Source organism: Andrographis paniculata, unplaced genomic scaffold, assembly GCF_009805555.1.
Source record: "Andrographis paniculata isolate CXL003 unplaced genomic scaffold, ASM980555v1 Contig65END, whole genome shotgun sequence".
In the NCBI taxonomy this organism is placed as follows: Eukaryota; Viridiplantae; Streptophyta; class Magnoliopsida; order Lamiales; family Acanthaceae; genus Andrographis; species Andrographis paniculata.
In genome coordinates, this window is record NW_026137601.1 from 4,579,640 (window position 1) to 4,592,742 (window position 13,103).

Here is a 13,103-nt window from a genome sequence, read left to right on the forward strand (position 1 = left end):
TCAATCTTGGACCCAAATCGTAACTATGGAAAAGGAACAAATCGATAGGCTTAATTCATCTGCATGAATTTAGAAGCCACGAACAAATGGATAATTCCAAACACCCGATTTGAAAATAATGTGCAAGGAATAACTCATTCACACTTTGAAAGTAAACACAATAAAAAAAACAAATTTTCAAAGGAAGAGAAATATATAATGACCAAAGTTGATATGGAAATAGACATAAGAGCATATATATAGGCCAGAGGGAGGGGGGAAAACACTTAAAACAATTAAATTGGCAACACATTCCCATAGAGAACATATTTCAATATACATAATTGCTACATGTTCCCAAAAATATATTACCAGTATCACAATTATGACAACACATTTCCAAAAGAATATATTTTCAATATCGTAGTTAATGGTAGTACATTCCCAAAAAGTGATGTAAGCAATGATGTCAATGTTGTGATGTAAGTAATGACATCATCACATGTGATATAAGCAATGATGTCAATGCTTATGATGTAAGCAATAACATCATCATATGTCTTCAATTATTTTGGTTTGTATAATCATTAAGCTCAGGACAATAGGTCTCCATGCTTCATATTTGTTTAAATTCTTCATCTCGAGCTCTCGGATTAAGCTGGAAAATTGATCTTGAAGTTTACAAGCTCGCTTCGGATAATTGGTCTAAGTGGTTCGGGAGGCTTTTTTACGTCCACGTCATCCCCCATTCCTGAAAAGGTGTTTTGTTCTCCGGAACAACATCATCGTCTCCTACATCATACAAAGTCAAATCAACAGCATTAAAGGTATTGAAGACTTGGTACTCGCCTGGGAGTTCAATGCCGTAAGCATTGTCATTCACTTTCTCCAAAACATGGAAGGGGCCATTAGTATGTGGTGTTAACTTCGACTTTCTTATCTCGAAAAAGCATTCCTTACGCAAATGCAACCAAACCCAATCACCCGGATGGAGTTGAACTTTCTTACGACCTTTGTTTGCTTGCTTTATATATTTTTCAGCCATCTTTTGGAGTCTTGTGCGGACTTCATCATGCAATTGCCACATAAATTCCATTTTTTTTTCTACCATCAAGATTGGTTTGCTTATTTCGAGGCAATGTCATAAGATCAAAAGGTGTCAGTGGGTTAAAGTCATACACAATTTCAAACGGTGAATAATTTGTAGCCATACGAATGGTAATATTGTAAGCAAACTCAGCATATGGTAAACATTCTTCCCATGATTTCAAGTGCTCTTGAACTAAGGTTTAAACTACCTACAATTCTATTCACGGATTCAACTTGGTCATCCCGTTTGTGGGTGATGTGAAGTTGAAAATAGCAATTTTGTGACCAATTTTAACCCACAAGGTTTTTCAAAAGTAATTTAGAAATCTAAAGTCACGATCAGAAATAATAGTTTTTAGAATACCATGCAATCTAAGAACTTCTTTGAAAAACAAATTCGCTACATGTGAGGCATCAGTGGTTTTAGTGCATAGTATAAAATGAGCCATCTTTAAAAATCGATCAACAACCACAAAAATTGAATCTTTTCCACCTCTACTTCTACTCAATCCTAAGATGAAATCCATAGTAATATCTACCTAAGGGGATTCAGGAATTGGGAGGCGTGTATAAAAACTATGACGTTGGAAGATAAACAAATGGTGCATTTTAAATAGCGTTCTCTACATAAGCTTTCATATTTGGCCAAAAAAAAAGTGTTCTTTTAACAAGCTCAAAGTCTTTGAAATACCAAAATGACCCATTAATCCTCCCGAATGTGCCTTAGAAATCAATAAATGCCTTAGTGAACATCTTGGAATGCACAATCGATTTTCACACATTAGGTACCCATCATGCAAATGATACTTATCAAAAGCATGCTTAAGACACCTAGAAATTTTTTTAGAAAAGTCTAAATCATTTGCATATAAAATTTTCAAGTAGGAAAATCCTAACAATTTATATTCAAGGGTAGCAACAAGAGTGTACCTTCGGGAGAGTGCATCGGCTACAATATTATCTTTACATTTCTTGTACTTGACAATGTACGGGAAGGTATCGATGAAAGAGGTCCACCGGATGTGTTTTGAACTCAACTTTTTGTGGGATTTAATGTGCTTCAAGGACTCGTGGTCGGTATGGACAACAAACTCATGTGGGCGCAAGTAATGCTGTCATGTTTGGAGAGCACATACCAAGGAATAGAGTTCCTCGTCGTATGTGGAGTAGTTGAGGGTTGCACCATATAACTTCTCACTAAAGTAGGCCAAGGGTCTTTTATCTTGAGGTAGAACAACTTCAACCCCTACACAAGAAGCATCACATTCAACCTCAAAAGATTTTAAAAAATTGGGTAAAACAAGGATAGGTGCTTGTGTGAGCTTTTGTTTCAATGTATCAAAATTATATTTTTGAATACTTCCTCATTCAAACTTACCATCATTTTTGGTGATGGTGGTTAGTGGAGAGGCAATGGTGCTGAAGTTTCGCATAAATCATCGGTAGAAGCTTGCAAGGCCATGGAAGCTCCGAACATCCCTCACGCTCATTGGTGTAGGCCATTCTTGAATTGCCTTAACTTCGATTTCATCCAAAATAATCCCATCTTTGCCTACAATAAAACTAAGAAAAATGCATTTGTCTACAAAAAAGTCGCACTTCTTGCGGTTAGCAAACAACTTCTCATTTCGAAGAACATCAAGTACATCATTAACATGTTTTGTGTGTACATCAATAGATTGATTATAAATAATTATATCATAAAAATACACAACAACAAATTTTTAATGAAATTCCTCAAAATATGGTTCATCAACCTCATCAAAGTGCTTAGGGCATTTGTGAGTCCAAATGGCAAAACATGCCATTTATATAAACCAAAAGTGGTTTTGAAGGTTATTTTTCATCCATCACCTTGATTCATATGAATTTGGTTATACCCACCTTTCAAATCAATTTTGGAAAAGATCGTTGAACCACTCAAATTATCTAACATATCTAAATCGAGGAATTGAGTGACGATATTTTACCATAATTGCATTGGCAATACGCCAGTCAACACACACCCTCCATCTTTCATCTTTATTTGACACCAAATGTACAAGCACTGCACAAGGATTGAGATCCTTTCCTCAACAACTCATCAACTTGCTTTTGATTTTTTTATCTCATCCAGATTGGCTCTATATGTTGTTCATTTTGGAAGAAAAGATCCCGGGATAAAGTCAATTTGATGCTCAATTCCTCTAATTGGAGGCAACCCACAAGGTATTTCTTCGGGAAACACATCTTCATAATCCTGCAACAAGTTAGCAATGCTAGAGGGAAGAACATTAGTATCTTGATAAGACAAATATGAAGGCTTAGTGAATATTAACAAGCAATGTACTCTCTTTTCCATTTGGTTGATCTCATTCCTACTAACAAATAAGTTAGTCATCACGCTCTCGTGTATAGAAGATCTGTCGGCATTTTCCTAACACCACTCGTGTTTTTGGAATTTGAGTGTTTGGCTTTTGAAGAAGAGGGATTGGAAGAGTTTTGAAAAGAAAGTTGCTCAACAATTTTATGTGGGTCAAGAGTGTTTGAAATGCACTTACTTTTCTCATTATTTTTGCTTATAAGGACTTTCTTGCCATTCTTTTGAGCTCTCTTCTCGCTTTGTTCCGCCGCATATTACTTTTATATATGCTTTTGATCCTCGTTGACCTCTCTCGTACTCAAGATGGGAGAAAATGTACCTATTATGATATCCATCATGAATGACCTTCTTGTCAAATTGCCAAGATCGTCCTAGTAACACAGGGAAAGCTTGCATCGGGGCTACGTCATACCTTACTTTGTCTTTGTAGCCTTGATTCTCAAACTCCAAATCCACTTGTTTAAGAACATTGATCTCGCCACAGTTGTTCAATCATAGGAACTTATACTGCTTCGGATGAACTTCAAACCCAACTTCTTTACTACAAGGTCACTCATAACATTAGTGAAACTACCTCCATCAATGATCAATCTACATACCTTTTCTCCCACCTTGCATCTCCCATGGAATAAGTTATCCCATTTATCCATGTCCTCGACACCTTTGGGCAAGGTATTTAGAGCTCGCAAGGTCACCAATGTCAGTCCACTATTGGTTATGGACTCATCTTCCTCCGGATTGATCTCCCCGGTCTCTTCCATGTCCTCTTCGGATTCGAATACGTAATCTCCGATGGACGTGATGATCATGGTCCTCTTGTTAAGACATTGATTGGTAAAATGTCATCGTCCTTGACACTGAAAATATTTAATAACTCACGAGTGCCAATAGTGGATCCATGATTTGGAGAAGATGTTGTACCCTTAGAGTGTGACGATGCAAGAACGGTGGATTCTTTCCCCTTACTTGCTGTTGAGGGAGTTTTCGGTTTTGACACATTTGTCGGCTGCAGCGTCCTTTGATGTATGTGCACCTTATTTTTTTTCTTCAATTGTCTCTCTAATTTGATGACTTGGTGTACCATCTCGTCAAAATCCACATAATGATACATCTCCAAACTATTAGCAATTTCTTGATTAAGCCCATTGATGAAACGGGCCATAATATGTTCCGGATCATCATCAACATTAGCTTGTTTCAGCAACATCTCTAACTTCTTGTGATATTCATCCACTGTTCTTGATCCTTACTTCAAACCTTCTAGCTTCCTTAGTACCTCATGGTGATGATGCGGCGGCACGAATTTTCTCTGCATGAGTCCTCGCAACTCATTCCAAGTGCGCACAGGCGGCTCTCCGTGTCTATGTCGTGAGAGGTTAGTCTGCCCACTATGATAAAGCATAGTCAAAGAACTTCATGAAAACAACACGCAACGTTTTTGCTCTGAAAGTTGTTGCACGTCAAAAATCAACTCCATCTTACGCTCTTATTCGATAAACGCCTCGAGATCATACTTTCCATTGAATGACGGAACTTGGAACTTAACGGGTAGTGCAACCTCATCATTATACCTTCCATCGTGGGAGTTCATCATTGAACTCTTCTTCTTCATCTTCATAGTCACACTCGTACCTCCTTGGTTCATGGAGGTTATGTCGGGGAGCTGGTACTTCTCTTTGAAGGGCGTTATTTCTAACTCCCTCACCACGAACACCTTCCCCATCAATGGCTTCAAAACCATGTGGAGTTTGTTGCCATTTTTGGTTAAACTCCAATTTATGCATGCGGTCATTAAGCACCTCAAGTGTGGAATGGTGTTACTCCTTCAGTTGGTTCATTACCAAGTTCAAGAGGTTTTGAACATCTACATTTTGAATCTGTGTGTCCTCATCTCCTACAATTAGGAAAACTAATATGAAAATATATGTATAGATTAGTTAGAAAATAAGTCCTCACAACTCTCATGTTTCACTCTTCACATATTGTATCTTTCCATCTTGCACAAAGCACAAATTAGATCGGTGGAATATTTTCAAAGATGTGATGAAAAAATCAAGATAGTGAAAGCAACTGCGAAGAACTCGAATGAAATTGAGAAAGAAAATAAAACAAAAAAATACTTATGATGGAAAATGCGAAAGCTATAATAAAACAAACAAACAAGTGTGTTGTTTTTTTAATTAGCACAAGCTTTAATTTTTTTTCTTTTTTTTTTTTGTAGATTCTTTTTTTTTTAGAAAAAAAAATAACACTCAAGTGTATAAACTCAAGCTAACTAGCGCTGATACTAAAATGACTTAACCCGCGTGGGTTCATATGTTTTTCCCAGGTTGAAGAAAAATAACCTTAGTCAATGTAAGGAATTTGAGAAAAAAAATAGATAAGTAGAACAGAAATTTGATACTCAATCTAATTGATTAAGAACCTCAAGAATTCAATCTTAGACCCAAAATCCTAACTATGGAAAAGAAAAAAAATCGATAGGCTTAATTCCTCTGCAAGAACTATCACGAACCAATAGATAATTCCAAAGACCTTATTTAAAAACAATGTGCAAGAAATCACTCAATCACACTTTGAAAGTAAACACAATGAAAAACACAAGTTTTCAAAGGAAAAGAAATATATTATGACCAAAGTTGATATGAAAATGGATACAAGAGCCTATATACAAGTCAAAGGGAGGGGGACAAAGCACTTAGTACAATTAAATTGACAACACATTCCTATAGCGAACATATTTCAATATACATAATTGCTACATGTTTCCAAAAGTATATTACCAATTTCACAATAATGATAACATATTTCCAAAAGAATATATATTTCCAAGATTGTAATTAATTGTAGTACATTCCCAAAAAGTGATGTAAGCAATGACATCATCACATGTGATGTAAGCAATGATGTCAATGTTTATGATCTAAGCAATGACATCATCACATGTCTTCAATTATTTTGATTTGTATAACCGTTAATCTCAGGCCGATAGCTCTTCATGCTTCATCTTTATTATTATTCTTCATCTCGAGCTCTCAAAGTCGGAAAATTGATCTTGAAGTTTATGAGCTTGTCTTCGGGTAATTTGTCCAAGTGGTTCGGGAGGCTTTTGGACGTCAACATCATCGTAGCTACGGACTACTTCACGAAGTGGGCGGACGTCGTTCCATTGGCCGAGGTACAACATAATCATGTCATACGCTTTATTAAGAATAACATCATTCACAAGTTTGGCATTCCAAAGACGATAACCACCAACCAAGGGACCGTATTTATGAGCACGAAGGTCAAGACTTTTAAAGTCCAATACGGAATCGAGCTGCTTCATTCCTCTCCGTACTACCCTTGGCTAACGGACAAGCCGAGACGACGAACAAAATCTTGATTTCCATTATCAAGAAAGCATTATAAGACAACCAAAAGAGCTGGCATGATACTTTGGAAGAGACTTTATGGGCGTATCGAAATGTCAAATCTTGCGTAATCGGGAGCACTCCTTATAGGCTGACCTACGGCCATGACGTTGTGCTTCAGTTGGAGATTATAATGCCTTCTCTCCGGATCTTGAAGATGAACCAGCTACCGATGGAAGAGCATGACCAGATATTGCTACAGGAGCTCGACGCCTTGCCCGAAGAGAGACTAAAGGCTCTTGAACGCATTTGGCATCAAAAGAGGAAGGCCGAATCGACCTTCTAAAAACGCGTGAGGCCTCAAACCTTCCAGTAATGTGACCTGGACTGGAAGCCCGTCCTCTCGGAAGGCTCCAAAGATGCGAAGCTCGGGAAGTGGTTCTCAATATAGGAAGGGCCGTTTATCATATCGGTCAAGTCATCTAACAACGCAGATAGATTGATTGAGGCCGAAGGGAAAGAGCTGAAGATATTTATTAATGGAAGACATCTTTAAATATTATACCATTCTCTTTGGGAGCTGTAAAGAAGGCACGATCAAGCTGTAGTAAACGATAACCTCCCAGAAGCAAAAAGAATGGTCGGACAGACCAAGGAAGAAAAGAAACACCAAGTATTTGACAAAATCATCAGGACCACGAGTTAATTCTTGTCCAGATGATTTTTTGCGGAGTATTTGTACACATCCAAAATTAATTGGACCGGCTCAATACAAGCACAACCCAAGAAGGATGAGTTCTAGCCTAACTTGCCGGCCCAAACCAGCGAACAGCCTGCCGATCCGCCTGACCCAATGTGAAGGGCTCAGTTCAGCTTGAGGGTGGCAAGAAGCTCGGAAAAAGGATGCGGAAGTGGTTGAAAGAAGATTGAAGTTGTTGGAGAAAAAAGTTGAATAATATTTTACTTAAAAAATTCAAAAAATAACAACAAAATTCAAGATAAAAGAAAGAGCGGATTAGATCAGATCATCACACACCATTCACATTCACATCAATTCATCTTCTTTTTTCTTTAATTTTTTCTCTGCATTGCTTTTCTGTATTTTTCTTCAGATTTTTTATAATTTTTTTCCATTAATTCCAATTTAATTTTCAGCTTTATTTCTTGTTTATCAACTTTATTTTGTTTTCTCTTTACATTAATTATTTGTTCATCGCGAGATAGTCCGGATCCTTTGTTGAGAAGGTCGAAAAACCCTTCGAATAAATCAATTCTGACATAGTTTTCCGATTAAACCGTCAGTAGTGATTGTTTTTACAACTACAGTTATTTAGACGCACCAAGTTGATGTTTTATGAAAGATGTTTGTGTGCTCTTATGTTCGATTAAATAGGAAAATTGTATGCTTTTAATACATTCTATATGTAATTTATTTATTTGTAATGTGTGCTATGAATCTAATTAGATTAAATATGATATTATTATATTAATAAAATTATTATTAAATTATAAAAATATTAGTGTAATTTATATCTTAAATGAAAATCTATATATATATGTTTTTATTATATATATAATTAATTTATTTGTAGTTGTTCTATTTGTCTATTTATAATAAATATGACATTATTGTTTTTTTAGTTTTATTAAATGAAAATTTGTATGTGTGCTTTTATTATGTTATATATGTGATTTATATATTTATAATGTATGCTATTTTTCTATTTATATAAAATATGATATTAATATTTTAATAAAATTATTAAATAATTAAAAAAGTATAATGATTAGTTTTCATTGACACAACCGAAAGAAAAATACAATGCGTTCAACATATTATTTTTAGGATTTTCAGATTTTATATATATTTTTATTATATATATTAGTACATTTGTTGCGGTTTATTGTTATAATGTGTATGATTTATGTACCTATAGTGTTTCTGTTTTGTTTATGTTAGTGTAATTCATATTTTAAACATTATTTATATATGTGATTAATTTATTTATAATGTATATTATTTATCTATTTATATGAATATGATATTATTATTTTATTAAATTTATTAAATAATTATAAAAATATAATGATTAGCTTTGTCTGACACACGTTTAAAAATTATAGATTACTTTTAGAATTTTTAGGATTTATATATTTTTATTATATATACACATATTTTAATATATCGGTACGTGTGATTTTCTTAAATATATTATATATGTGATTTATTTATTTATAATGTATTTATAATGTGTCATATTTATCTATTTATATGAAATATGATACTATTATTATTTTAATAAAAATATTGAATAATTATAAAAATATAATGACTAGCTTTCATGACATATTGAAAAAAATGCAGTGCATTACTTTTAGCGTTTTCATGGTTTATGTTTTTTTATTATATATTTTTAAATATTTTTACCGTACTTTATTGTTTAATATGTGTGACATTCTACGTTTATAGTGTTGTTATTTTGTTTATATTAGTGTAATTTATATTTTAATCAAAAAGTGTATATGTGTGTTTTTATTACATTAAATGTGGGATTTGTTTACTTGCAATGTATGCTATTTATCTATTTATATAAAATATGATATTATAAAAATAATTACAAAAATATATTGATTAGCTTTTTCTAACACACGTTGAAAATTTTCATATTACTTTAAGGTTTTTAGGGTTTATATATTTTCATTATATTTGTTGTGTTTTTTTATTTAATATGTGTGATTTTTTTACTTATGTTGCTATTTTGTTTATATTATTCCATTAAAGATTATATACTACGGTTGTCTATGTGCTATTATATGTTATATATGTGATATTTTTCTATAAAATATTTGTTATTTAAAATGATGATACCTTATTAGTTTAATAAAATTATTAAATAATTTTAAGATATTACTAAAAATGTAACTATTATTTTATACTGACATATGCAAAAACAACACTATTTCTAGGGTTGGTCCCTTTAGGCATATCGTTTATAATTTTTAGTAAATCAAATTATATTTTTCTATTATTTTTATTGTACTATTAATTTTTTATATGTGTGATATTTTATATTTGAATGTGTGTGTGTTTTTTTAATAAAAAAAAAAAAAAAAAAGCTCTCTTCTATATAGTTGTTCGTGTGCAAAATAGTCTTCTTAGTGTGATTTTTGTTAACATATTATGTGCTATTTATAATTTGTTGTATATATAATTAAACTTAAACACTAATTTTTAGAGAATAATTCAAAAGAAGAGAGTTTTTTTGTGATAAGTTATACTACAATTTGTGCTAATTATGTTACGATAGTGTGATTATTTTTAGTATGCTACGTGCTCTATCTATATTATATTACATTATGAAATATTTCCTCTTTAATCAAAATTATCATTGTAGGTAGGGGTGAGAATTGTCACAATTATCATTGTAGGTGGGGGTGAGCATTGGTCGGTTCAAACCGAAAAAACTGAATTTTTTTTTTCGGTTTGGATTGTTCAGTTTGGTTTGTTCGGCTAATTGGTTTAGTTCGGTCCAAAATCAAATTTATAAATATTGGTTTCGGTTCGGTTATGGGTTTCAATTTTTTAACCGAAAAAACCAAACTTTACATCAAATAAATTTTAAATAATATATATTATGATTTTAATATTTGAATTTTGATTATTTGTATTTTATTTTGATTATATTTTAATATTTGAATTTTGATTATTTGAATTTTATTTTGATTATATGTTAATATTTGAATTTCAAATTGACTCTCACGTCCTCACTCACCCATTTAAAAATTGAAATCCTAATTTTCTCAATCATCAATGGCGGACAATCCTCTTTTCAGCCTCTCTGCCCGCGCCCGCTATTCTCAATCTCTCTTCTTCATGAATCGACGGTGTTATCTTCTTCTCTTTCCCCCCGAGGAAAACAAAACAACGTCTAAAGTTGTTTCCTGACTTTCAATTGCCAAGATTATTTCGAAACCGAAGAGAGGTAATTTTTAACTTATTTAATTTAATTAACAACACATATGCACAATTGCTACTTTATTCTTTTTTTCTATAGCCATATTCTTGAATCTTAGAATTCATTCATGTTTTTATTAATTTAATTTTATTTTGATATATATTTTTTTTTAACCAAACAAACTTGTTATTTATTATTTTATTTATATTTCTAGATTATAAGTTCATCTAAAGTGGGAACTTCAGAACAACTACACGAGGATGTTGGATCCCTAAATCTAGTGGTCAACAATACCTCAACTTGCCCAAGAAGAAGCACTGGTAGATCTATTAGTTCTTCTACGGAGTGTGTTCCACTTCAATCATCAAGTAAAATGCAATCATTGAAAAGGAAAGCAATTGCTCCAAGGTCTGATGTGTTGAACCATTTCATTAAATTCAAGACCGACAAAAGGAAGGAAAGATGAAAGTGCAAATATTGTGGTAAACAATATGCTTGAAATTCAAAAGGCAATGGGACAAGCTCCTCGAATGCGCATATCCGAAAATGTGATAAGAATCCCGAGGTAAAATCAAGTCAATCTCTTCTTGTGGGAAATACTAATGTGGAGGGTAAACTTAGTTGTTGGAATTTGATGAAGTTATAAAAAAGGCATTGACTTTTATGGTGATTATGGATGAATTGTCTTTTAAGCACATAGAGAATAAAGGGTTTAAATATTTCATGTCTATGGTATGTCCTAGATTTTGTATCTTTACCCGCTTTACAGTAGGTAGAGATTGTTTTTCTATGTTCTATGATGAGAAATCTAAGTTGAAAGACTTGTTTAAGAAGACATCTATAAGGGTTGCTCTAACAACGGATACATGGACTTCTATTCAACGGGTTAATTATATGGTTTTAACAGCCCACTATGTTGATGAAAATTGGATTCTGAGAAATGTTTTTTGAGTTTTTGTCCTATTACAAGTCACAAGAGTGATGATATTAGCATGCTTATAGAAATTTGTTTAAGGAATTGAGAATTGTATAAAATTTCTTCTATCACCGTGGATAATGCATCATCCAATGATGTTGTTGTTGAGTACTTGCAAAGAAAAGTATTGAATAGGAAGGGTGGGATAGCTGGAGGTAAGTTTCTTCACATGCGATGTGTTGCTCGCATTGTGAATCTGATTGTGAATGATGGTTTGAAATAGTTCAATCAATGTGTGATTCGAGTTTGAGATGCAGTGAAGTTCATTAGGCAATCACCAGCAAGATTGGAGAAGTTTAAAAGATATGCTGAAGTTGAAGGGATTGAAAGCAAGGCATTGTTATGCCTTGATGTTTGTACCATATGGAACTCCACATATTTGATGTTACAAACAGCCCAAAAGTTCCAAAGTACATTTGAGCGATTTGGTAGGCAAGATCCAGTTTATTTGATTGAGCTTAAATCTAATCATGGTGTTCTGAGTGATGAAGATTGGAATAATGTGAGAGCATTGGTAGAATTTCTTGAGTGCTTTTATGAGCTTACTTGTAGGGTGTCTGGATCTCTTTATGTGACTTCCAACAAGTTTTTCCTTGAAATATATGATGTTGAAGGGATGTTGCAGCAATGAAAATAAGAATTTTTCTACTATGGCTATAAAAATGAAGGCTAAATATGTTAAATATTTCGGAAATCCGAATAAGATCAATATCCTGATTTTCATTGCAGTTATTCTTAATTCACAATACAAGTTAGCTTATCTTGAATTTGCATTGGAAGACATGTATAAAGAAACCAGTGGATTACAACTCAAGAAAAAAGTCAGAGATGTCTTATATGACTTGTTTGATGAGTATAAGAAAGTCATTCAACCTGAATCTCAATTTGGAAAATCAAGTTTGAAATCAGTGGAAACTCATGATTTGGAAAGGCAAATGAAGAAACGATACTCTGTCACAGAGGCAAGATTGAAAAAGTTTGAACTCGTAGCTGGAAGTGTTGAGAATAAATCTAAATTAGAAAAATATTTGAGTGAGCCAAGGGAAGCCGTTTCTCCTAATTTTGATGTGTTGAGTTGGTGGAAGTTGAACTGTCAAAGATTTCCTATTCTTAGTTCAATAGCTCGTGATACTTTAGCCATCCCCATCTCCATAGTGGCTTTCAAATTTGCATTTAGTTTGTGTGGACGTGTTCTTGACCCTTTTAGGAGTTTATTAACTCCTAAAATAGTTGAATCCCTTGTTTGTAGTGAAATTTTTTTGAAAATACTAAAATAGTCAATGTGGAGGAAGATTTGAATATGTTAGCAACTATTGAAGAAGGTAATTCTCTTATTTATATTGTTATTTCATTACTAATATTAACCTGGCATAATATTAATATTTCTC